General features: G+C 50.3%; 1 long non-coding RNA gene and 1 pseudogene across 1 annotated transcript; one reads left to right on the top strand and one right to left on the bottom strand.

Moving 5' to 3' along the window:
• Positions 1-2,286: 2,286 nt before the first annotated feature.
• LOC123120485 (uncharacterized) lies at positions 2,287-4,034 on the bottom strand (annotated as a pseudogene).
• A 12,591-nt stretch (positions 4,035-16,625) lies between these two features.
• LOC123124625 (uncharacterized) lies at positions 16,626-17,160 on the top strand. Its single transcript, XR_006461173.1, has 2 exons — positions 16,626-16,757; positions 16,871-17,160. It is a non-coding gene; the product is annotated as an uncharacterized lncRNA (long non-coding RNA).
• Positions 17,161-27,788: the final 10,628 nt, after the last annotated feature.

Raw genomic sequence — 27,788 nt, 5'->3', positions numbered from 1 at the left:
TCGGTGATTTTTGCAGGAACTCGGCCATACTTCATTAAAATTTGTAAAAAACGTAAAAACATGCAAGAACTGCGCCTAACTTAAAAAACAAATTAAAAAGCCTAGCCGCCGCCGTCGTCTACATACCGAGAAGCCTGTAGAAGCGGGTGTAGTCGCCGCCGTCACCGTCGTCGTCGTCGTCGTCGCGCGTGACGTCCCTGCTGCAGCTCTGGCCGGGGTCACCGACACGCGGCGTGGCGCTTGACGACCCGACCTCGCCCTCCTCTGTCACTGTCGATGACGATAACGCCGCCCTCCTCGGCGCGGCAACGGGCCTGGTGCTCTAGGTACGCCTGGCGCTAGCGGCGCACCTGCTCGCGGACGTAGTCCTCCTTCGCCCATTTAAGGCCAGACTCGTCGTCGGGGGCCACCATGTCGACGTGCTCCGGCTTCACTGGGAGCAAGCCCGGCTCGGGCTTCGGCCGGACCAGGCGTAGGAAGCGCCTCGCCGATGCCGTCGCAGGCGGTGAGGGCTCGTTGATGACGAGGGCGCCGCCGCGAGCGCGACGCCCGAGCGGTGTCCCCTCCGGCTCGGGCCTGACGGGGTGGAGGGCCAGCGAGCCGGAGCCTGACGACGAGGACGACCCCGGCTCCATTCGCCGCGGCATCCAGGAACTGCCGCGGTGGCGAGAGAAGGACGGCCGCGTCGGGTACTCCACCCGCGGCACATTGCCGGTCTCGATGTGATCGAGGACGGCGTCGAGGGTGCGGCCGGGGACGCCCCACCACTCGTGCCGTCCTTTGGCGTTGAGGCGGCCGCGGAGAATGATGCCGTTGACGGAGGCGATCTGCTCCTCGCGGCGGCGCTGGAAGTACATCGTCCATAGTGTTTCGCTGTCGGGCGCGTACCTCGGCCGGTTCCGCTGCTCCTACGTCAGGGAGGAGCGGATGCGGGCGATCTCCGCTCGCCGTGCCGCCCCTTCGGGTACCGGCGGCACCGGGACGCCGCCGACGCTCAGTCTCCACGCCCCCGGCACGCGCATGTCAGGGGGCGCCGGGTACTCGGCCTCGTAGAGGAGGTGCGCCTCCGACTCTTGGAGGTGTCGGCGGCCGAAGCCGTTCGCCGCTGCGCCGTCGCCTGGGAACCTCTCGGCCATGTTTGCTTTGCTCGTTGGCGGGGGGAGTGGGGGAGGCTGTGGCGCTCACCGGCGAGGAGAAGGCTTTTGCGAGAGGGAGAGGGGGAGGCTGTGGCGCTCATTGGCGGGAAGTGGGCGCCTTTTATAGCCGAAGCGGGGCGGCGGGGAGGCGACATGCGGGAGGATGCGTGGAGGGAGCGGGTGGGACGCGCGTCGACGGCGTCTTCACTGCGCCGCCCGTGAGGCATCAATGGAGGCTGACCGGCGCGGCAGCGCGGCAGCCTTGGCCTTGATTCCCGCGGGAACCGAGGCGATGAGGGCGACGAAGCGGCGTCTCGCTGACTCGGCGGGCCCGCGGCTTTTTCGCGCCAAAACACTCGCCCCGGCGCCCTCGGGCGCCCCCAGCGCGCCGGGTTCGGCCTGGGTCCGCCGGCGCTGATTTCGGCCCAAGCCGGCGAAAAATGGGCTCCTAGGGGCGCGATTGGGCCGTTTTTTCGGCGCCGGCGCGAAAACGTCGCCTGGGGAGGCCATGTTGGGGGCGCGGCTGGAGATGCTCTAAGTATCTTATACCTTATATATCTAAATAGTTGGCCAATAACACCATATTTTTCTCAACATGCAAGCCTGCGTCACCTCATCATTCAAATGATCACCTCAACTTGCGACCATGCATAAGAAAAAGACACCTCGAGAATTTCCATTCTATTATCATATTTATACCACATATAATATTCAAACACATAATCATATGTATTCTTAGTTTTAGTTTTCATGTTATTACTCCAAATATTCATGTTTCATGCAATCAGTTCTCATTGAAATATTTCGAAATATTCTTGCAACAACGTGTATCATCTAGTTACATAAAGCTGTGAGCTGAAGGGCATTTCTAACAGATTCCCTAAAAGTTAGTGGAGTAAAAGTTAGAGTAAAGTTAGTGGAGTAAAAATTTACTCCACTAACGGTGGCCTCACCTAGCCGAACCCCTATAGTTAGTGGAGTAAAGTCAAATTTATGTCCGTTTTGTATACTAGCCACACAAACACAATCTCTACACAATACATATCTTAAAATCATTCAAATTAAAGCATGGATAGCAATAATTGTCATAACATAAAGTTTCATTACCGTGTTTTTCAAATTTAAACTTCCGAACTTCACCCAAAAGACATCACTTCAAACACAATGTTTGATTCAAAATCACCATAAACATAGCATGTATATGTTGTGGATCGAGCCAATCTTTGGCATGCACCACCACCCTCTCGGCCACCACCACTCAAACGATGACCTCGACAAACAAATCAACCTTGACATCCTCTCGGCCATCATCACCACCACCCTCTCGGCCACCATCACCATCCTCTCGGCCACCATCACCACCACCACCATCACCACCCACTCGGCCACCATCACCAACACCATCACCAACACCCCCTCGGCCGCCACCAACATTCCGAAGAGAGGCCAAGATTTCTCCACGAGTGAGCTCCAAATACTTTCTTGCGGTTTCATCCATTGTGTTTGGATTCATGAACATGATAGCACGCTCTTCGGCCTTCTTCGCATCACGAATCCTCCCCTCCTCAAGTGAAAGCCTACGCTTCTTGGCCTTCAACTTTCTCTCTTTGGCCGTCAACTTGGTCTTTCACTTGTCATCCTCGAAGGCCTTGAGCTCATTCCACCTCGTCATCTTGTCTCCTTTGCGTTCAGCCGCCAACACCTTCCTTGTCTCGATCATTGCCACAAGTTCATCCTTGTAAGTGACACCAAATGCATTCCTCTTCTTTCTTTCTTTTGCAATCTTGTTTCCTCCCGGTCTATTGTTGGCATCTTGATCAACCTCCTCGTCGTTCTCAAAGGATATAGTCAACCTTGACCTCTTCGGAGTGGTCTCCACAATTCTTTGGATCCACTTCTCATTCTTGCATAACTCTTTGTAGCAATGATGCAAAGTGAAGGGCTTGTGGACGAACTTGGTGTTCCGATGCTTGAATAGCTCTTGGATGTAGGGGCCATATTCCGCCACTTGCACACCACTCAGTGGAGCATGGTTCACTTGGTTGATGCAACCGGACCATCGGTTGCATTGATCATGGATGGTGCTCTAACTATGCCCAAGAAAACCTTGTGTACGGCTTGATCACACGTCCAAGGAGATGTTGTAGTAGTCGGTGATCCTCTCCCAAAACATGGTCTTGGTTTGATCCGTTCCGATCGTTGCATCCATGGAGATGGCACACCAAGCGTCACAAAGCGCAAGGTCCTCCTTTTGGTTGCAGTTTAGGAGGTGGCTCCTTGAGGCCTTGGTGCTTGCTTCGGTCACCTCCACCACCTCCTCCTCGGTCACCACCTCTTGGACCTCCTCCTCGGTCTCCTCCATGTCTTGCGTGGCCGAATGATCCCAAAACAAGTCATAGTTGAGATCATCAAGGCCAATGGTGGCCGAGGACTCCAGCAATGCGAGGAATTCGGCCATGTTCATCTCCGCTCTACAATGTCAAAGCAAGCACTATAAAAAATCACTACCAATCACGAACAATCACTATCGAATACCAACGGGACCTGAGGTTTTATTTTTACCTTGTTGGCATTTCATCGAGCACTTGGCGGCCATGTTTTTTGTTGCCGGCCGCGGCCGCCGCTCGTGCCGGAGCAGTCGCCGTAGGGGAAACCATAGTTGTTGCACGAGGTGTAGCCTTTGGACGAAGCGCCATCACGATATTCTTCATCTTCTTCTTGCGGCCGGTAGGTGCGGCGGGAGGGCTGCGTGCCGTTGCCGGAGACGCGGTGGCCACCCCGGACACCATTGGCGTGGTTGGAGGCGGAGCTTGGACTCGGTGGTTCTTTGTCATCCCCAAGCCTATTTTCGGCACCGGCGGGGTGAGCGGGAGGGGGGGGGGGGGGTTGGCTGTCCATTTCGGCCGGCTCCACTACAAGAAATATGTCAACTGGTGACCTTCTGTCAGTGACCCTGGAAGAATTGGTCATAGATCTATGACCATTTCAGGCCAATTGGTCAAAAGCTGTTCGGGGGGCTCCAAACCCTAAACTATAACGACCATTTTGGTCAGAAAGGTCGTAATTTCCTTACACGAAATGGTCATAAAGCAGATAGCACATGTCTGCTGCCTTATTTCTAGCTGATCATGACTAATATAGATGGTCATAACCTTGTAAATTGTGGTGGGTTGCTATGACTAGGCGCCACCTCATCAGTTTTGCCTATGTGTCATGTCCATGTGGCAGTTTTTGCCCTAGGTTGTGAAGCAACCTATATTTCTGTCATTCCCAAAATTCCCAAAAAAATCTCATAAATTCTTTGGGTCATATCTTCGTCAAATATGTAAAAAACCTTCCTTGCCTAGTTAAAAAATAATTCAAAAATATTCATTTTCCTATTCTGCTCAGAAAAACACTTTGTGAAGGAAGTACCACTTTGGCATGTCCAAATGGCACTACAGGAAACAGCTACTTTGCCGTCTGCCATGGCGGACGGCAAAGGCTCGAAAGGCGGACGGCAAAGACCTTTGCCGTCAGCCGCGGACGGCAAAAGGCTCCGGCAAAGAAGGCTACGGTAAACAGCTTCTTTGCCGTCTGCTTCCTGGCGGCGGACGGCAAAGGATCTTTGCCGTCTGCGGCGGACGGCAAAGAGGGCGGACGGCAATATTTGCGCTGTCAGTCCGTTAAGTGGCTAACGGCAGACCTTTGCCGTCCGCCGCAGACGGCAAAGAGCCTTTGGTCTTTGCCGTCCGCCTTATGATGTCATCTACACGTCACTAGATGCCAGGTTCTTTGCCGTCTGCCACTGTAGGCAAACTGCAGGTTCTTTGCCGTCCGCCACGGACGGCAAAGTCGTTGCCGTCTGCCACTGTAGGCAAACTGACCAAATGGGTCAGCTCCCAGGAAGCACAGTTGGCTGCCACGTGGCTTCTTTGCCGTCTGCGGCGGACGGCAAAGAGCTCTTTGCCGTCGGTGGCAGACGGCAAAGAGCCTGCATATTGTCTGTTTTTTCTGTTTTTTGTTAAATCCCACAATTTGCACAGAAAATATATATGACATATAGATATATTTCACAGGCATTCATCACATAAACAAGTTCATACATCATTTCATACACAAACAAGGTCCATCCATCATTTCATACATAAACAAGTTCCATCCATCATTTCATACATAAAGAAGTTCCATCCATACATAAAGTAGCACTCCATAGCTAAGGTGACTAGAATGAGAAGACAAGAATGAGAAGACAAGAAGAAGAAGAGTAGAACAAGCACTCCATCCAGCACATAATGAAATCTGCAAAATGGCAAAATAAGAAAGTTAGAAATGGATCGTTTTTGAGCTAACTTAGTTGAAATGGATCGTTTTTGAGCTAACTAAGGTGAAATGGGTCGTTTTTTAGCTCACTTAGGTCAAAAGGATCGTTTTTGAGCTAACTTAGTTGAAATGGATCGTTTATGAGCTAACTTTGTTGAAATGGATCGTTTATGAGATAACCTAGGTAAGATGGGTCATTTTGGAGTTAACGTAGGTGAAATGGGCCATTTTAAAGCTAACGTAGGTAAAATGGATCATTTAGGAGCTAATCTAGGTGAAATGGGTCATTTTTGAGCTAACTTGGATGAACTGCATCATTTATAAGTTAACCTAGGTAAAATGGGTCATTTTGGAGGAAAATAAGCTAACTCTAGGTCATTATGGTAAGCATATTGGAGGAAATAAAGCTAAGTCTAGGTCTTTATGCATTTGTTAAGCAAAACACTAGAGAAACTTACCGTGATCAGGGAGGTGTAGGACCGGGGTGGCTAGTGCCGCTACCTGGAGAAGGATCGTGCGATGCGTTTCTGGAGTTAAGCTGCAACAAAGATCATTTTCAATGTCTCGTTAGCATTACGACACTCAAATGTTGAGACTACCAACTAATGTCCATTCAAACTAAACTCACCGTGCTCCCAGGAGCAATCACTGGCATCGGCGGAGCGGGCTGACCGGACTTCTCGCACACAGACTGCACATTTGGTTTTCAGAACAGAGTCATACTAGTTAGTAATGAGACTTAAATGTTAAGACTAGCAAGTAATCTGCAGAAGAAACTTACCACAAGGAGCTCGTACATGGCCCTTGCCTGCATGTCATTCCGTGCCCTCTCCTCCTCCATCATCTTTCTCGTCCTCTCCTCCATCTCCCGCTGCCTCTCCGCCGCCTCTGCCAGAAGTTTCTCCGTTCTATCTCTCTCAGTCTGTATAGCAGCCTGCAACACCACTCACATGACCATTTGTAATCATTGATGGAAGCGCACACAATGTAATGGAGACAGATAACTGAGTACGTATCACTAACCTTGATGGCGAGTTGCACTGGCCGTTCACGAGGCCTTATCTCAGGAGCGGAGCTCGACTGGCGCGCCTTGATCTCCGGGAGAGTGCTAGGACAACGGATAAGTCCATCTCCAATGGCTATGGAGCCATGGGACCTCCCGCCACCAGATATCATCACCAGCTCTGGATCAATGGGACCCTGGCTCGGGTTAAAGTCCTCCCCTTTCCTCGCCTTCCCCTCATCTCTATATCTCACGAGCTTGTTGTGGGAGGAGATGTTGGTGAAGTTGTTTGCATCATCGAGGTCAGACTGAGAGAAAGCCTTGACTTTCTTGTAAGAGCCAGTGTGGGCCATGGCATACAGGTCGTACACCTCTGGCACCTTATCCGCCTTATTGTGGCGTGCCTGAAAGAGAGAAGCAATGAAAGTTAGTAATTAAAGGGCTCAAGCTAGCATGATGAATGAATTGCATGAATCATGAAGCAAACCACATACCCAGTTGCGCCCGAACTGATATAAGTTGGAGCTGCCTTGATGGTGTGGCACACCTTCCATTTGGGCACGTTTGTCCTTGGCCTGGTTGTGGAGGGCTAGCCATTCTTGTGAGCACCACTCATCGACCAACACCTCCCAACAATCCATCCGATCCGCACACCATCTCGGAGGCGCCTAAGTTAGCAAATAGAAACTTGAGCGCTACGGCTAAGAATTACTAAATGAAGGAACTTAAGTAGAAGGCCTTAAGAATTACCTTCATGTACTGCTCCTTACTCAGGAACTTATCGCGGCACGCCGGCTTGGTCTTCTTGATACCACGCAAGGCGTAGTAGTCTCGAACAGCCTGCACCCGAGCCTCGTGCCGTAAGTTCTGGAGTAGGCGCTTGCAGACGTTCTCGATAACATTTGCGCACTCCTCCTCGTATCCCTCCTCACACCTGTAGAATGTCTGCAATCAAATGAGACAATATTGATTAGTACAATTAATAACTAGCTAGTTGAAGATTTTGAAATGTGTAAAGGAGAAATTACCCAGAACGTCCTGATCACCATGTCTGCCCTCGTGTCGCACACGACACCGTCGATAATGACATCCGGCGGGGCCGGGGCAGCCACGTAGTGCTCCCAGCTCAACCCAAGCTCTGGAAGCCGACCCTCACCAGGCAACGTGACAAACCCCGGGAAGTTTTGCCGGCAAAGAACTCCAAGGACGGAGTTGGGCCGGCGGACACTATGATGGTGGTCCCAACCCCTGCAGCATGACAAGGCCAACGCATTAGTTATTTGAAGAAACGTGAATGCAGAAGGTACAAAAATTTTAAATGCACTTACGTACCTCTCCCCATCAGGGAAGATCAACCACCTCTGCTCGCGGGTCGCCGGCACGGACGGGAGCCGTGTAGCACCACGCTGGTAGACGGTGCCACCCTCCTCCTCAAGATCAGTCGGCTCCCCGCCATCATCAGCATGGCCACTCGGCTCCTCGGGCTGATCCGGCCAGGTACCCCATCCGGACGTGTGCTCCTCCGGGGTCTCGTGGGCCGAACTCTCGTGGGCCGAAGGCCAGTCGACCCGAGGCTCGTGGGCCCAAGACCCGTGGACCGGAGGCTCGTGGACCGGAGTCCGTGTAGCCTCCTCCTCGGACGAGTCCACCCTAGCAGTCACGTGCTCGCACAAACCCCTTGGTTTTTGTGAACCATTCAGTGCTCCATTTGTTCTGACCAGTGTGACCGGTGTACATCCACGCACGATCACTCATCTTGACTTTCAGAGCTACTAGACACACAACAAATATATATATATAATTCACCATGTATGTATTCATCAGTTGATCTACTTTGTCAATTTTATTACGTCCATGCAACCTACACTCTAATAGGTAATGATAGGTCCTAATCCCACCCGAGTATGTTTAGATTGGGTTCATTTTCCCATGCTATGCCCCGGATCCTACGCAAAATTTCGGCAGCACCTCCCCGCTGTTCTCCTGATACACGTCTCTGCAATAAACAGAGAGGATGTGTACCCGGAGAACAACAGGGGAGGCACTGACGAAATTTATGCGTCGGATCCGGAGCAAAGCATATGGGAAAACGAACCCAATCTAAACATACTCGGGCTGTCCATGGATAGCGTTGGACAATTCGAAAGAATCAAGGTTATAAATATGCAAATGCATGCATATTTATAACTATGACGCTTTCGAACGGGAGACACATATTGGTTACGCATACTGATAATTCAAGACACATATATATCTAGCTATCAAGTTTCATCGGAATAGATCAAATAATTAATGGGGGAGGAGGACATGTCATTTGTGCTCACCCACGAACGAAGGGGCAGAGCTCGTCAAACGCACGGCCAGGTCGTCGAACACCAAACCTCGCAGCGATGAAACAACTGCACATTTAAAACTACCCGATCAACACAATTATATATGATGTTTTTCATAACAAAATCGAAAGATATATGACCTAACTAATAATTCACAAATATATGACCCCGTCGGCTTCTGGAAGGCCAAAGAACACCTTTTCGGGACGTGTCGGGGGTCGGGGTGTCGTGTCGGTCTCGGGGTGCCGTGTCGGGGTCGGGGTTGGGGTCTCGGGGTCGGTGTGTCGGGTCGGGGTGTCGGGTCGGGGTGCCGGGTCGGGGTCGGTGTGCCTTGTCGGTGTCGGGGTCGGGGTGTCGGGTCAGGCTCGGGGTCGGGGTGTCGGGGTCGGGGTCCGGGTCGGGGTATCGTGCTCGGGTCTCGGGGTCGGGGTGCCGGGTCGGGGTCGGGGTGCCGTGTCGGTGTCGGGGTGTCGGGTCAGGCTCGGGGTCGGGGTCTCGGGGTCGGGGTGTCGGGTCGGGGTGCCGGGTCGGGGTGTCGGGTCGGGGTGTCGGGTCGGGGTGCCGTCTCGGGGTCGGGGTGCCGGGTCGGGGTCGGGGTGTCGGGGTGTCGGGTCAGGCTCGGGGTCGGGGTGTCGGGGTCGGGGTCGGGATGTCGGGGTCGGGGTGCCGTGTCGGTGTCGGGGTCGGGGTGTCGGGTCAGGCTCGGGGTCGGGGTGTCGGGGTCGGGGTCTAGGGGTCGTGGTGTCGTGTCGGGGTGCCGCGTCGGGGTCGGGGTGCCGTGTCGGGTCGGGGTTTTTTCCTCTTTTTTCCTTTTCTTCTTCTTCCTATTCTTCCTTTTCTTCCTCTTCTTCTTTTTTCTCCTCCTCCTCCTCTTCTTCTTCTTCCTTTCCTTTTTCCTCTTCTTCTTCTCCTCCTCTCCTCTTTTTTCTTCTTCTTCTTCTTCCTCTTCTTCTTTTTCTTCTCCTCCTCCTCTTCTTCTTCTTCCTCTTCTTCTTTTTTCTTCTCCTCCTCCTCTTCTTCTTCTTCCTTTCCTTTTTCCTCTTCTTCTTCTCCTCCTCTCCTCTTTTTTCTTCTTCTTCTTCCTCTTCTTCTTTTTCTTCTCCTCCTCCTCTTCTTCTTCTTCCTTTCCTTTTTCCTCTTCTTCTTCTCCTCCTCTCCTCTTTTCTCTTCTTCTTCTTCTTCCTCTTCTTCTTTTTTCTTCTACAACCTAAACCTAAAACTAAACCTAAACCTAAAACTAAACCTAAAACTACAACTAAAACTAAATCTAAACTAAAACTAAAACTAAAAAGGAAAAAAAAGAAAAAAACAGAAAAAAACTGAAAAATGGGGGCTCACCTGGGGGGTGGAGGAGGCCGGTGGAGGAGGGGCGGGGCGGTGGAGGAGGCGGCCTGGGGGCGGCGGCGAGCCGGGGCGGCCTGGGGGCGGCGGCGAGCCGGGGAGGCGGGGCGACGGGCGGCGGGGGCGGGGGCGCGGGGGCGCGGGGCGGCGGGGGCCGGGGGCGGCGGGGGGCCGGGCGGTGAGGGCGACGGTGCCCCGGGGCGGCGGCGAGCCGGGGTGGCGGGGGCGACGGGGCGGCGGGGGCGACGGGGCGGCGGGGGGCGCGGGGGCGCGGGGCGCGGGAGGCGCGGGCGGCGGGGGGCCGGGGCGGTGAGGGCGACGGGGCCCCGGGGCGGCGGCGAGCCGGGGCGGCGGGGCGACGGGGCGGCGGCGGCGCGCGGCGGGCGGCGGCGTGGGAGGAGAGAAACGGCGGCGTGGGAGGGAGAGGGAAGAAGCGAGTAACGGGCGGGGGTACGGGCCGTTAGGTAGTAGGCTCTTTGCCGTCCGCCCCCCTTTGCCGTCCGCTTTTTTGCCTCTTTGCCGTCTGCTAGCGGACGGCAAAGAGGTGGCCCGTTAAGTTTTTCAAAAACGGGCGGGGGGTGGGGGCCACCTCACTCTTTGCCGTCCGCCAGCGGACGGCAAAGATTCTTTGCCGTCAGCTGGCCGACGGCAAAGAGCTGGCAGACGGCAAAGAGCTTCTTTGCCGTCTGCTTTTGGGTAGCTGATGGCAAAGAGCTGGCAGACGGCAAAGAGCTTCTTTGCTGTCAGCTAGCAGACGGCAAAGAGCTGGCAGATGGCAAATTAGCTGATTCCAGTAGTGTGGTATCCATTTTCTATAGTGCTTTCCTATGCCCAAATAACCATCCTCCACCAAATGCCAGCTCAATCCATTCATTATTTTGAGCCCAGCTTCAACATTTGTATTTATGTCCAGTGTGGTACTTTGCAAAGCAAGTACCACCTAGGCTCCTCTTTTTGAGTTGAAAATTTGTGAAGACGGTCTTCTTAGTAACTGATCATCCTCAGACAAAACTCACGCCCATTAGCCATGTGCATTTCCCGTACCGCTAATCAAACACTTGGCTGCTTATTCATGTTTAAGCATCGATCGGTCTCCTTGTGAGAATCTTATGTTGTGATTTTCTTCCTAGCACCTACCTGGGGAGTGCCCAACCCACTAGACATGCCTAGGCCACCCAGAACACATGGTAACGCCACGGTCACGCGGTGACCACGCGGCGGGCATGTGAGTTTACGCGCTCTAGAGTTGGGGCCCTCGGCCACCGTCCAAACCTCGACGTATCGCCACCAAACCATGTATTTATGATTAAATAGGTACTTATGTAACTAGAAATGATATTTGGAAAAAATAAATAGCAAACTATGAGGCAGCTGCAGTTCAAATTTGACCCGCTTCCTACTGAATCGGCAGGAATTTGTCTTTTTCACTAGAGGTGGATCAAAACTTTTGACACCCAACAATTTTGTAAATTGTGCATTAAATATGGCCTAGTATTTTAGAAAATTGATTTGGTCCAATTTTGCAACAAATATATGGTAGGTCCTTCACAAAAAAAACTCATTTCACGCACTCAGAAAATGGAAAATGAATTTTCCGTGCAAAGAAAATGAAAACTCCCTTAGGCAACATTGTTTGGAATTCCAAGATGCACCCTTGTGCACAATATGAGATCATTTGAACAAACTATGCCATGAATGTGGCCATAAGATTGATCATTTGGCTTGAAAGCAATGAATCTTCATGCATGATAGCTCATTTTTTAGAACACTTTTTAAAAGTAATTTCCTTATTACAAGTTTATTATTTTTCCTGGAAACTTGGTCACATATGATGACACAATCGGAAGGTTTTCCAATTTTTTGATTTTTTTTGAATTTTTTATGCCCGTTTCAAAATGCGGTCAAAACGGCGGGAATGACCGTTCCTAGCTAGTGGTTGAATCTTGGAATTTTTTTGGTGTTTCTCTTATTAAATAGATACTTATGTACCTAGAAAGGATTTTTGAAAAAAATAATGAGCAAACTACGAGGCAGCTGCAGTTGAAATTTTACCCGCTTCCTCCTAAATCGGCGGAAATTTGTCTTTTTCACGAGAGGTGGATCAAAACTTTTTACACCCAACCACTTGGTCAATTGTAATTAAATATGTCCTAGTATTTTAGAAAATTGATTAGGTCCAATTTTGCAACAGATATATGGTAGGTCCTTCACAAAAAAACCTCTTTTCGGGCACTCGAAAAATGGAAAATGAATTTTCCGTGCAAAGAAAATGGAAACTCCCTTAGGAAACATTGTTTGGAATTCCAAGATGCACCATTGTGCACAATATGAGATCATTTGAATAAACTATGCCATGAATGTGGCCATAAGATTGATCATTTGGCTTGAAAGCCTTGAATCTTCACGCATGATAGCTCGTTTCTGAGAACACTTTTTTAAAACAATTGCCATATTACAAGTTTACTATTTTTCCTGGAAACTTGGTCACATATAATGACACAATGCGAAGGTTTTCCAATTTTTTGATTTTTTTTAATTTTTATGCCCGTTTCAAAATGCGGTCAAAACGGCGGACTTGACCGTTCCTAGCTAGTGGTTGAATCTTCGAAAACTTTTGATGTTTCTCTGATTAAATAGATACTTATGTACCTAGAAATGATTTTTGGAAAAAATAAAGAGCAAACTATGAGGCAGCTGCAGTTCAAATTTGACCCGCTTCCTACTGAATCGGCGGAAATTTGTCTTTTTCACCAGAGGTGGATCAAAACTTTGACATCCAACCATTTGGTCAATTGTGAATTAAATAAGGCCTAGTATTTTAGAAAATTGATTTGGTACAATTTTGCAACAAATATATGGTAGGTCCTTAAAAAAAACCATTTTGGGCACTCGAAAAATAGAAAACGTCTCTTTTGTGCATTGAAAATGAAAACTCCCCATATCAACATTGTTTTTCATCACAAGATACACACAAGTGCACAATATTCATTCATTTTAACAAACTATACGTGGTTAATATGTTGAATGTTTGCCCTAAAAAAGAGGATAAAAACTATAAGAGAAACATAAGCTGAATTCTGATTGGTGGAATCCGTTGTGGCATGGATCGATGACGTGGCCAACATCCGTCCATCCGTCCATCCATACATCCGTCCATCCAAGCCACTGCAGCCTCTCTCTCTCTCACGCGCGTGAACCCTAGCCGATCCAGATCCCTCCCCGCCCCCACTCCTCTCCCCCGATCCAGATCCCTCCGCCGCCGCCAACCTCTCCCCTCGCCTCCGCCACCCACCTCTCCCCTCGCCGCTGGTCTGCAGCCGTCTGCACCCTCTCCTTCCCTCCACTCATCACAAGACAAGAGAAGAAGAAAGGACGACTCTCCCGATGCCAGATCCAATCCTCCTCCCTCCCTCCTCGCCCCTGCTCCCTGTTCCCCTCCCCTTCCAGATCGCCGCCACCACCTCCCTCCTCCTCCTCCCTTGCCCCGGCTCCCCTGCTCCGCCTCGACGGGCCGGTGCACCGCCATGACCGCAACGAGCCCAATCCCATCGCCGAATCTTGGAACATCGCCACGGCTCCTTGCTCTGCGGCGGCCGAGGCGGCGCGGGAGCTGCGGGACGCGGTGGCGGCCCTCGCCGTGCGCCGCGCCGCCGACGAGGACGCGCTGCGGCGCCGCGCCGTCGCGCTGGACGCCGACGTCCGCCGCCTACAGGGCTCCCTCGCCCCCCTCGACCCCGCCACGCTCGACGAGGTCCGCGCCCCTTCCCCCTCCCTCTCTCCCTCTCCCTCTCTCTGCCTGATTCGAAACTCGATCCCCGTCGCCGCGGCCCTCACTCTGGCCAGCTCCCGAGGCAGCACCGTGTCCTCAGGGCGTGCCTTCTCCGCGTCACCGCTGCCTCGCGCGCGCGCGTGCCTAGAGATGCGGGCTCCGCGTGTGTGCGGCATCGGAATCTGCTCCGTGGTCCAGCTGAATTCGCTGCTGTACGAAGGTGTGGCGCTTCTAATTGTCCCAGGAGTGCACGGATCTGTGGCGCGCGCATCGAATTGCTGGATGCTGGCAAGTCATTTTTGTGTCGACGCGGTGTGTTGTGTTTGCCGGTTCAATCGCTGCTTCATCTCGACTGAGCAAGTTCTCGAGCTGACAGAGTATATAGTTGGGCTAACACCAACCTTGCAGCGCTTAAGCTCTCTGATTCCCAAGCCCAGAATTGTTCATCTGAAGCTAGAGATTATTACTCCATATGCTAGCCGCACGCATCTTCCAAAGTGCTCCCATGCGTTTATTGTTTTGCTAGTACTTCCATGTATTGTTTCGGCATGTGCACAAATGGTACTCCAGTTGCTTAAATGAGAATCGTCGTTCCAGTTCCTGTTATGTTACAGCTGCTTATCTTACTAATGTATATACTATTTGTCTTATGTTCTTGTTTGTATCCAGTTAGTGCCTCCAATGTGGTCGACGGCGAGTGCATCGGGGATTCGGGGTCGTCTTCAAGAAGGACAAGACCGGGGTCTCCAATGGGTCAGTCATTGCTCCACTGCTCCTCTTCTTCCTAACCATTTCCTGTCTGCCTGCCGTCACATGCAATGGCTACTTGTCGCCTCTTTCTTAATTAGTACACCTGGATCTTAAACCAATTGTATCTGGAATTCAGTTGTAAGAAAGTGTCTAATCTGAAACAAGGCATGGGTGGGAATTCGTTTGGGCTAGAGTACACTGCAATATGTTTCTTGTATGCTTTAGCCACTGTTAGATTACAGTACTACTACTAGTCTATATATGCAACTTGTCTACAGTAAAATTATTTGACTTGTTAAAACTGCCACACATAGTACTGCTACTAGTCTATATATGCAACCAGTACCTATGTTTCTCAATATAAAGACGTTTTGGTAGTTTAAATAATGGATGGAGTGATAGTTATAGTATGGTTGAAAATCCACTCGGTTGTGGACTAATAAGAGCCAGCAATACATATACTCTAGTTGTCATGCTGTGCTTGATGTTCCATATTTTGTTGATGCACTGATTGCTCGTCCCTCCTCCCCTCCCCTCCCCTCCTCTGCTTCTTCTTGATTAGATCTGATCTGATCCATGCAGGGGATTTGTGCAGGCCATCACCATGGTACACCGAGGTGCTGCGGGTGTCAAGGAAGACGATGGTTCGGTTTAGACAGTGAAGAGAGGATAGCGTGCAGAGGGGGAGGATGTCGGTTCTAGCTGCTTAGATTACTCGAGGGTAAAATCATCCAATCTGTCCCAGTTTGACTGCTTGGTCCACTCTAGCGCCATTCCGGCCTTGGTGTCCAGTGATTTAATTCGTGGTTGTATAGTAGCGTCAGCGCTGTGTACTAATGTTTAACACGATGTACATACGGTGTCTTTTTCTTCAGTCACAGAAGTTAGAATAGCATCTTCACTGTAGTCCTACTTGCAACTCAACTAAGTTGCAGCACAGTTTGAATATAGCACATGACACTGATGTAAAAGGTAGCCTTAACACTTTGGCTTGATCCACACAGGATCCTCTTGAGCTGTAGATTCTGACATTAGACACTGACCCTTTAGCTTGTTCATTCATGCTGATCCACTTAGTTATTCTGTGTCTTCAGTTGCAAAGGTTACAATAACATGTTCTAGTCTTAAAACTCAACTAAACTGCAGTAGCACATGGCACTTGCAGTACAGTTGAGTATAGTACATGACACTGGTGTCAAAGAAAGAAAGAGAACAGAAATGGCCCTGCTAGTGTAAAGATTAACATGCAGGCTCGATCCACATGAGGATCCCCTTAAGCTTGAGTGCCTAGCTGTAGATTCCGGCAATGGAGTCCAGCATCAGTCTTGTGATAAGCTGGTTTGTTGTCTCTGTTGGATGGACAACATCCCAGTACAAGTACTTGCTAGGTTTTACCTGTTCATGCAAATCTTGTTGGGTGTTGCAACACTTAGATTATTTATTAATATAACCCAGCAGCGACGCTTCCATTTTAACACATGTATTAGTGTGCTAAAACTACTAAAGTACATGCTTCTTCTTACCCAGAGTAGTACATCAGGCTTGTATTAACTTGTATCAATTGTACATTAGGCTTCTTACCCAGCACTTTAATTCTCTGGAATGAAACTTTGACAAGCATGCATATATATATATATGTTCAAATTTTTTGGATTACGTGATGGAATCTATGATTCTGTTTAACAACTTAAAGTATATGTATGAATGTGCTTGAGTCCATGATTTATTTTTCTGATTTTTGATTTGACCTCAAGATTATCTTCTTATTTCTCTTGTCCTTCTTGTGCAGCATGATTTGATTCGGTACAAGGGGTTCGTCATGCCAGGCTCCTCTTTTCTGCTGCTTCCATGCAACGGTGGTGGCAGCTGTGTTGTTCGGCATCGGCTACAAAAACAGCCATGGAGAGCTCCTTTCCTTCCTCTGCTCCATTTAGTCATGATCAGTTTATGGAGGTGTTGCTTATTTGGTCAGATTTCCTTACTTGCTTCACGCATAAGAATAAGCTTATAAGAACAGAATATTGATACTCTGCGAGCTATGAGTAGAATGCTCTATTTTCACGAGTCACCTTTCTTGTATGAACGAGTATCTCATTTTAACTAGCTGGAGAACAAAAAGCATGGTACTAGCTCAATTTGTGTTATCATTCTAAATAACTATCCTTTTCTTGAATGGTCTGTTCATAATATATTTGCCCCAGTTTTTTTGATTCTTCTCTACTGATTCATGTAACAGGGCGACCGAGGAAGGCATGTTGTCTGTTTTCTTGAAGGCCGTTCTGTTTGTTCCCAGCCCTAACTACGGTTGTCCAGCTAGTTCGGCATGTTGTTCATATCACTATGGTAGTCCAACGAGTTTGGCATGTTGTGAGTTTGGCATGTTCATGACGGGAGCAGGTGCCAGTTTGTGATTGCTTGTAAAGCTTGTAAAGTACTGTATTACACTTGTAGTCATTACTGTGATTGCCACCGTATTACACTTGTAAGGATCTGGTTGCTCTTATTTGAAGTATTATGTGTGCTTTTTGTCTGCCCATTTAAATACTGGTTCAAATATGACGAATATGAGCCTGATAGATGGGACCCACTTACCAGAACATGACAAATGGGACCCAGTTACCAGAACCTGACAACTGGGACCCATCTCACTAGTGCACCCTTCTTTTGGGGAAAAAAAGAAACTAAATTTGTTTAGACAAAAAGGCCACAACCCAACAATAAAAAAGGATGCAATGTTGGGCTTGGCCCATGAAGCCGATCAAAAATTGATAGAAAAATATATAAAAGGCCGAATTGTTGGGCTAGGCCCATGTAGAAAATCGAATTGGACCGGGCTGATTCTTGTGCCACATCAGATTGCCACGTCGGATGCCTACGTGGCCTGGGGAGGCTGCTAGTGACCAAAACAAAACAGTAGGCATATTTTGGTCATAAACGTCTACGACCTTCTCACAGAGAAGGTCGTTAATTTCAGTTTACGACCGCCAGCTTTTGACCTTCTGTTTTTGGTCACAAAAAGGTCACAAATGAAAAACAATGACCTTTCAGTGACCAATAGTGAAGGTCACAAGTTGAAATATTTCTTGTAGTGCTCGGAGGTCATCGATGGTGGCGGCGGGGGGGGGGGGGTGGCGGCGGTGGGGGCGGGAGGCAGTGCAGCGCGGGAGGGCGAGAGGGAGTTTTACTTGGCCGCCGCACGATGGAGTATGTTTAGGAAAATCTTGGGGAAATAGGGAGTTGGTGTAAAAATTATACTCCATTAACGTTTTTAGGGGATCGGCTATGTCCGTGGTATGGGAGTAAACCAAAAAATTTACTACCTTATGGCCGTATTGGCGATCGATTAGAAATGCCATAAAGTAGAGAGAAATTTAGCCCACAAGCACCCGCAATGGAGGAGAGCATACAAATATTTGGGACATATAATTAGCATATTAAGATCCATCAATATACTTTCATCTTGTTTATTTGGTTTCATAGATGTTGTGAGGCTCCTCTATAAACTTACAATATAGGCAGGTGAAGCATATTTTCTTTTTATATATTTAACCAAAAATATTATCAATCTATGATGTTGCGTGTTGACTAAGGATTTGGCTAGTTCACTTGGATGGACTTATGAAAGAATAATATCTAATCTCACCCATCACGCTTAGGATCTCATGAACCAGGAGCGCCAACACCGGTTCCTCGATCTTCCTACTAGAGGCATGGACATGACTTTCTTTCATTTATTTATTTCTTTGTTATGTTGTGGAATGAAACCACTAGCACCGAATGGAATTTTAGTCCTTTTATTCAAAGATTTAGAGTCCTTTTACCAACTAGTCAGAACCAATATTGATCTATTGTATTATGTTTTTCTTTGTCAGCTAGCACAATTTGGATTCGAGTCCAATGCACGAACACATTTTTTTAGTTTTCTTGCTCTTGCTCAGGGCTTTGACCATGTCTCCCGAACAATTCCGACACATACGGCACAAGACGATTACACATATATATCGAGGTCGGAATAGGATCAGGTTTTTTCACGTCTCACCATAGTGTCTGGTTTGTCAAGAAATAATCGGCCATCCTTGGCAAGGGATCATTCGCTTTACACGATTCTCAGATCAAGGGAATATGAAAAAGTGAAGGCTTAGAGGTGCTACCCCTTCCAATCCTTACAATTTTCCTATGATGTCTCGCCAGATGCTACAAGTCCTAAACAATTAAGCCAATATGGACACAAACCTAATGATTCTAGTACCTCTATACCTTTAGAACGAATGCTAAACATAAAAGAAGAATTCTCGTGGGTGGAAATCTCGTAGGAATCCTCCAAACCAAATGAGTACTAAATGAGGCACCGGCTAAATAATTCTTCTTAATTTGAATTTGACTTACTACTACAAGGGAAAGGCGCGCCTTCTTAATTTGAATTTGATTTATACTAGAAGGGAAAGGCGTGTGTTGCTGCGCTTGCTCCATTATAACCTAAAAAATGTTGATTTGGTCGGTGGAAAAAATCAGAAACATATTCATCGTCAAGGCTTGTTAACACAAACTGTTATATTATACTCCCTCCGTCCCATAATATAAGAACGTTTTTGACACTACACTAGTATAAAAAACGTTCTTATATTTTGGGATGGAGGGAGTACGTAACAGAGCAAATAATACAGTGTGAGGTGTTAGGCAAGTAAGCACATGCAACTAAGCGAAAATGAGCTTGTACTTTACTTAAACCGGAACTACGTGTTCTTATGTTTCTATATTCGACGGAACAAAACTCCTCGGCGAGCCTCAGAGTCTTGCATCTCAACAAACTTCACTTCAAAGGCAGTTCCTTCAGTTAAATTTAAAACAGAATTAAAATATAAAAACTACAGAAAGTAGAGGTACCAGCAAACAAATTTGCAATCAAATCACTAAATAGAGGCACTTCGATAACACGCAAATCTTTCAGTTGAGTAAAGTTTAGTATTGTGAAACATACTAAAGTGCGGTATTAAGAGTAAACTTAAGGAAGAGCTTCGAAATGAGCAAACCGTTAGGCGAGCGCTCGGGCGATAGCCTCGGCGACGCGGCTTGGCCCTCGCCGCGGGCGGCGGCGGTCGGATGGACCCTAGTCAGGAGCGGCATGTGCGGCTCGGGCCGCTCGGCGTCGGGCGCGCCGGCGGCGCCGACAACCTCGCTGGCCCGGGAACCTTGCGGGGGCAGGTTCTGGGCCCTGGCGGCGGACGATTCAGGCGATGACGGTGGGGAATCAGAAGCTGGGGTGTGGAAACCGGCGCCGTCAGGGCCCTTGCTGTGCGATTTCATGGCTTTCGCGGCGAGGCCGCAGCGTCGCGGTCGTGGTCATGGCCGGAGTTTTGCCCCAAGGGGTAGGGGGCCCAGGGCGGTGGCGTCTCGCGTCCGGAGTCCGTCGTCACCAGGGAGCGGCAACACATCGACGAACGCGGCGGGGGCGATCCGCTCGTGTGCGGCAGCGGCATTGTTATCCTCCTTGACGTCGTTGGGGCAGATCGAGGAATGGCCCTGCTTGCCATCGCCGATTCGGCGGCTGACGGTGGCGGCGCCGGAGGGTCGGCGCTCGCCGGAGGAGGAGCCCGATCTGGCCTTGAGGGCTGACATGGTGGCGTGCGAGGTCGTGGGAGCGGCTCATGGGCCACGGGCCGCGGTTGGGCCTGGGGTCACGACCGCGGTGTTGGAGGGGCTGAGTGTGGCCCAGTCGTTGGGGGAGGCTCAGGTGTCGGCGGTGGTCAGTAGAGTGGGTTCAGTTCGGCCCGGCCCAGCACAGCAGGCCCACGCGGCACGGCCTGCCGCTGGCTATATATGGTTGCGTCGCGGGGTGCTGGACCCTAGTTTAGGGTTTCCAGCCACTGCTCGGGAGGTGCGGTGCTTCGGCCACTCTGCCCGCACTCTCCAGATCTCGCCTCCTCCTCCCCCCTTTCGATCTCCATTGCGGCGGCGGTGATGGGTGATCGTCGGGCGGACAAGAGGCCCATGGAGGCGCCAGAGCTGGATGCTGAGAGAAGAAGAGAGAAGGAGCTGCACGACAAGGCTAAGGCTTCTGCTCGGGACCGTCAAGGGTACCGCGACGAGCGTGCGCCGCGCGGCTACGCTTCGGAGCAGGTAGGGCGCAAGGGGGATTGGGGTCCTCCTCCCCCTTGGTGGATCCAGCAACAGGAGAAGAAGCGAAAGAATAAGGCGGTCCAGCGCCGCCGCGAGCTGGAGTGCAAATCCATGGAGCACCCCAACTGTGGTGGGGGACACGGGGATCCCCTCGCTAAAATGCCTCGGGCAAGCGCGGTGCCGCTGGCGATGGCGCTCCCTTCCTCATCCAAGGGCGCAGCGGGTGAGCCTATCCCTGTGGAAGACGTGCCGGATGCGGAGGTGGAATGCTTCAAGTGAGAGCGTTGGGGCCATTTTCAATCCAAATGCACTTTCAAGCCGCTGTGCATGCTCTGCAAAGAGGAGGGTCACACTTCGGCTGCATGTCCATCTCGTGGCCATTCCCTCAACCTCCAGAGCATGGGGAGCGCCATCTCGGGGGAGGGTTTTTTCTGCCTCCAGTTCGACGACGATGCGGAGGCGGAGGTGCCGGTGGATGCGCGGATCGAGAACGCGACCATCCTCTCGGCAGAGCCCGGCAAGCTGTCCCTCCGCATTCTGCAGCAGGAGCTCAAGCTCATCGTGGCTGGGGACTGGGACTAGCAAGTTACTCAGGTGGGCAACAATGATGTTCATGTGGTGTTTCCTTCGGCTGATCTCTTGCACATGGCCAAATAGAGCGGCAAGCTCTTCCTTCCCCGCAACGACATCATGGCTAGGGTGCATGATATGCTGCATGAAGTGGTTCAGCCCATGGTGATGCCCGAGGCTTGGGTGCGGTTGCACGGGACCCCAAAGAAACACCGCAGGGAGGATAGGATCAAAGAAGGTTCAAGATGCTGGGTCGACCTATTGTGGTGGACGAACTGTCTCTCATCATGTTGGGGCCTGTGAGGATGAAATTGGCTTGCAAAGACCCAAACAAGCTCAACGGGGTGGTGGAAGTTTGGTTTAACCATGAGGGTTATCAAGTCAAAGTGGAGGTCGAGTGGCTGCCCAAACGTGGGGGCGATGGCGGCACTCAGAGGCAGGGGCCATCTGACCCTCGCCCCCAAGGAGGGTGACAAATCTGAGCACCTGGGGCATTAGGGAGGCAACAACAAGAAAGTGGCTAATGGCCCTGGTGAAAGGATCGATATAGTTGACTAGGAGGGGGGGTGAATAGGCAACTAACAATTTTTAGCTTTTCTTTACCAATTTAAACTTTGCATCAAAGTAGGTTGTCTAGATATGCAACTAAGTGAGCAACCTATATGATGCAATGACAACAAGCACACAAGCAAGCAAGGGATTTAACACAAGTAAGCTTGCGAAAGTAAAGGGACGAGATAACCAAGAGTGGAGCCGGTGAAGACGAGGATGTGTTACCGAAGTTCCTTCCTTGTGAGGGGAAGTACGTCTCTGTTGGAGCGGTGTGGAGGCACAATGCTCCCCAAGAAGCCACTAGGGCCATCGTATTCTCCTCATGCCCTCACACAATGCGAGATGCCGTGATTCCACTATCGGTGCCCTTGAAGGCGGCGACCGGAACTTTACAAACAAGGTTGGGGCAATCTCCACAACTTAATTGGAGGCTCCCAACGACACCACAAAGCTTCACCACAATGGACTATGGCTCCGCGGTGACCTCAACCGTCTAGGGTGCTCAAACACCCAAGAGTAACAAGATCCGCTAGGGATAAGTGGGGGGAATCAAATTTCTCTTGGTGGAAGTGTAGATCGGGGCCTTCTCAACCAATCCCGAGCAAATCAACAAGTTTGATCGGCTAGGGAGAGAGATCGGGCGAAAATGGAGCTTGGAGCAACAATGGAGCTTTTGGGGAAGAGGTAGGTCAACTTTGGGGAAGAAGACCTCTTTATATAATGGGGGGACCAATCCAACCGTTACCCCCCAAAACAGCCCCGCAGAGGGCGGTACTACCGCAGAAGGTAGCGGTACTACCGCTGAGAACAGCGGTACTACCGCTCCCCCAGGCGGTACTACCGTGGAGTTTGGAGGGCAGGAGAGATACGGACTCGAGCGGTACTGCCGCAGTGGTAGGGCGGTACTACCGCTCATGAGCGGCACTGCCGCTCTACTGCCGCTGCAAAGTGCCGCACAATCCGACACGAAAAATGACCCCTCGAGTCGACGCGGTAGGGGCCTGGTACCGGAGCGGCACTACTGCAGAGGACCCACCGGCGGTACTACCGCTGCGGAGCGGTACTGCCGCATGTGACTCCTAAGCGGTACTACCGCTGGGACCAGACTCAGCCCAAAGAAGGGAGAAAGAGACCTCCAATGAAGCGGAAAGGCTCAGAGGGTGTAAAGAGGATGTGTACGTGTTGATTCCACCCTAGCCTTACCAAAACGGACCCTCTTGATAGTACGGTGACTCCTATGAAACTAGTTCACCAGAAAAGAAGCGAAAGAGCTACACCGTCTTGAATGACACTCCGAGGGGAAAGAAATCGTCTCGTGCCAAATGATGAATCTCTGAAATGCTCAAAGCACACGATTAGTCCGCAAACATGTTGTCATCAATCACCAAAACTACATCTAGAGAGATATGCCTTAACAATCTCCCCCTTTTTGGTGGATTAATGACAACCAGGGATTTGCACAAGGATATATCATGAAAGTAAAGATACTTTGAACTACAAAATATAGACGGGCTCCCCCTGAATGTGTGCACCTAGTTAGTAGTGCCTTTGGAATGTAGGACACACACATTAGGATCAACACTCCCCCTATATTTTATAATCCAACAACCTAAGCATAGGATAGATGAGAGCAGATAATATAACAGGATAGACAAGCAACTCATAAGATACCAAAGTACTAGAAAGACATAGATAAAGATAAGGTAGCATATGTCTTACACCATATATCTGGAACTTAGGTCTCACTGGCACACAACCAAACAAGGCAAATGGCGAGAAAACACAACGACACAACAAAGAAAATGACGACACCATAAAGCACAAATCCAACAAATCCCTAAGATCTCTCCCCCTTTGGCATCGAGACACCAAAAGGGCAAAGAGCGACGCTACGGCTCCAGGTGAAGGCAAACTGAGGAGCTCTCTCATCACATCCTGGCAGGGTCATCTGCACTGCCATCCTCAGTCGGAAACTGCTCGGTGTCGGAATCGGTCCACGGACAGTGCTGCTGAATCCACTCCTATTCCTCAGTGATCTGGCCCTCAGACCCACTGACAACGGTCGCACCCAGCTGACGCATGAGCTCCTTGTGACGCCCCCTGGCCTTCTTCTCAGTCACATGAGTCATGTACTGACCACGAGACTCCATGCAGAAGAGCTTCTTCATCTTGCGCTTGGTCTTCTTTGCCCAAGAGGGCTCTGTCCCAGAAGGCTCATAATCCTCTTCGTCATCATCGGCCTCAGTCCCGTCCTCGGTCTCCATGTAAGCAGTAGTAGATGGACCCCCGGATTTAGGGGCTGGGGTGCCCCAACTGTCCTTCTTCCTCAGACGCTTGATCTCACGAGAAACCAATTCTCCAGTTTCCAGCATCACCTGGGGAGAGACACGTGCCCAGGCCTTGTAAATGAGCAGCATGATGAACGGACCATAGATCGGGCACTTGCGCTCAGAAATGGCAGTGAGAAGTTCAGACCACATAACATGAGAAATGTCCAGGGACTTGCCACTGTTTGCTTCCTTCTCATTCTCGCAGAAGAGAAGCATATCCACGAGATAGGAGTAGACCATATCCAGATTCCCGATGCGAGGAAAGAGGGTCTCTCAAAAGACACGATGAAGGATGTCCAGGTAGGTAGACAACTCATATGTTTCCTTCTTAGTCACAGGGTGAACCTTCACAGTGCAGTAGGGCCATAGGGCTTGCTTGTGAGTGGAGTTGATGTTGCGGTGAGGGCGAAAGCCGACAGGAGTCTCAAGCCCGCGATCTTCCACCACAAGTAACTCCATGAAGGCCTTCCACTTGACAGACAGTAACTTGCCATTTGTCATCCAGGTCAGAGTCCTTTCTTCATCAGTGCCAAGATGGACAGTGGCATAGAATTGAGCCACCAAATCTGCATCAAAGTCCTTGTTGAACTGCATGATTCTGAGAATGTTTAGCTGAGCACACATCTGAAGAGCTTCACCAAAGTATTCAGGATCCTTTTCCATGGCATCCGTGTCGATGGAGCGAACATCAACATAGAGATTCTTCTTGGCCTTGATCACATCAAAGTAGATGGCAAACTGAAAGCGGTTCCAGAACGGGCGGTTGACCAAATTGGGTTCTTGGTCTTCCGCATAGGGGTTGCGGCGACGCCTTTCCCAGAACTCCTTGGCAGACAACTCAGTCACAGTCTTGCCCCTTGGCTTCGGCCTGTTGGCAGGTTTCTTCTGGAGCTGAGGCGGAGGTGCCGCACTTGAGGAGGCACCTACTGACTCTGAGGTGTGGTAGCGCCTTGAAGTTGCACGTCCGGGGTTGACACGGCGGACATGCTGCTCAGGATGTTCATCACCTGGAACCAAACACACGAACAGAAGAACTAACACGAAAGAAAGAGTGTAAGCTTCCAAACAAAACAACATGGATCAAAATAGTGGTAGGAAAATGATGGAATCTGGCAGGCAGCGGTAGTACCGCTGGCCATAGGCGGCAGTACCGCGCAAGCGGTAGTACCGCTCCAGCGGGAGTGGTAGTACCGCTCAAGACTGGGAAACGGCGGTTCCTACTGCCGTGGTCAGATCCGGCACTACCGGACTGCCAAATTCAAAAATACTCCTACCAAAACTTAATCCACACAGTCTAGACGCCTTATCCAAACTACTCAAGCCGAGATTTAGCCAAAAATCGAGAGATGCAACCACTATTGCCCCAAAAACGCTAGATATGACAACTAGACTGTCGGGACCCCGATTCCAAGTCACATCGATCTAGCCTGTAACACCTCATATCACTTTGCGGCCTCACGCACGGTATTCCCACGGGTGTCGCCTTACCATGGCCCGGGACCGTTTGCGCCTTTTGGCTCACGTATATGACAGTGTCGCTAGCATCCATATGACAGAGAACCCGGGCCGACATGGCTAGTCGTGAACCCAAAGCGGCACTAACGTATGGGGACATGCATACATGAATCAACATCGAACGTGTCGGTCAGCAGCGTGCGAATCCGGGCTGTAGCACTGGGCTAACAGGACTCCGGATGTCATCGCGTGGCATTTCCCCGAAGGGACAGACACAGGAACGAAGTGAATCACATGCCGGCCAGTCAAGTGTCCCGGAGCAGTAGTGCTGGGCTAGCAGGACTCCGGTGAACCGGGCTGTAGCGGACTACTATGGCTCATGGAAGCACAAGACTACATTTCCCCATAAGAGAGGCTACCAAGGCCAAGCATTTCAATCATACACACAATATGCTCGATATGTGCAAATACAACATGGCATCACAACAAGACTCTATGACTCAGAGTATTTATTCATTAGGCTCCGAAGAGCCAGATATTACAAACATGGGTCTCATGACCCAACATTCAGAGCATACAAGTCAAACACATGCGGAAGCTTAACATGTCTAAGTACAGACATCTACAAATGAAAGAGGCTGAGAAGCCTGACTATCTACCAGATCCTGCCGAGGGCACAAGATCGTAGCTGAGGTATCAAGCTAAACGTCGAAGTCCACACGGAACTACTAGTGAGACTGACGTCTCTCTGCAAAACATAAAATAGGCAAACATGAGTACAAATGTACCCAGCAAGACTTACATCAGAACTAGCTACATATGCATCGGTATCAACAAAGGGGGGTGGTGGAGTTTGACTGCAGCAAGCCAGCTTTGACTCAGTGGCTATCCTCAACTATGACTGCAAGTAACTCTTTTGAGGTGGCGCACACGAGTCCACATATTCACCATATCAATACACCACTATGGATCCGCTCCTGTCTTCCTACGAGAACGCCATCCATAGCACTCACACCTATCTTGCGCATTTTAGAGTATCCACTTTCACTTGTCTATGAACTGTTATAGGCAACCCAGAAGTCCTTTACCGCGGACACGGCTATTCGAATAGATGATGTTAACCCTGCAGGGGTGTACTTCGACACACACGCTCTCACCACTTACCGCCGTTTACACGACATGTACTCGGCAACCTTCAAGCGGAAGCCCAGCGAGGGTGTCGGCCACAGCCTACCTAAACACTCAAGTCTCTAGTCCAGGTTTATCGCCTATTCAGGTTCCATCCGCAGGGAGTCCGGCCGAGGTTTCCACATACGGCCCCGAACGATGTGTGCAGGGTTCCCGAGACACCAAACGGGCGCCCGGTACACCGTGCCACGTGCCTACCGCATCACAGCCCACCCCTCGGTCAGCGCTGTCCACGGCCTCCAGCATACTACAAACACCAGAAACTACTTGCAACTCCTGGACAGAGGACAAGGGTGATTAAGAAGCCGAGAGGGTCCATTGGTTTCGGGCCCAATGGGTGGTAGTAACTGTATCATGGATCACAAACACAGAACTCAGTTCCTGAGGACGGCTTCAATGAGACAACCCACCATGTACTCCTACATGGCCTCTCACCGCTACCTTTACCAAATCGTGTTCACACACTTAGCTCACACACAGTAGGACATGTTCATCACCACTCCAATTCATCCCCGATGAATCAGACCCGACTCAACTCTAAGCAGTAGCAGGCATGACAAACAAGCATGAATGAGTAGGCACATCAGGGCTCAAACAACTCCTACTCATGCTAGTGGGTTTCATCTATTTACTGTGGCAATGACAGGTCATGCAGAGGATAAGGGGTTCAACTACCGCAGCATGTAACAGTTGAATCGTTGTTGTCCTAATGTAGTAAAGAGAGCAGGAGCGAGAGAGTGGGATTGTATCGGAATGAACAAGGGGGGTTATGCTTGCCTGGCACTTCTGAAGATATTATAGTTCTTCATCGGTGTCATCGATCACGTCATCGGAATCACGGCTATCGAGAGGGGACAATCACCGGCAAACAAGGAAGAACACAATCAATGCAATGCAGCAATTATGATGCATGATTATGACATGGCAATATGACATGAATTG

The sequence above is a fragment of the Triticum aestivum genome, chromosome 5D (assembly GCF_018294505.1).
Source record: "Triticum aestivum cultivar Chinese Spring chromosome 5D, IWGSC CS RefSeq v2.1, whole genome shotgun sequence".
In the NCBI taxonomy this organism is placed as follows: domain Eukaryota; kingdom Viridiplantae; phylum Streptophyta; class Magnoliopsida; order Poales; family Poaceae; genus Triticum; species Triticum aestivum.
Note: the sequence above shows the minus strand (reverse complement) of the source record. Positions and strands in the feature narration are given on the sequence as shown.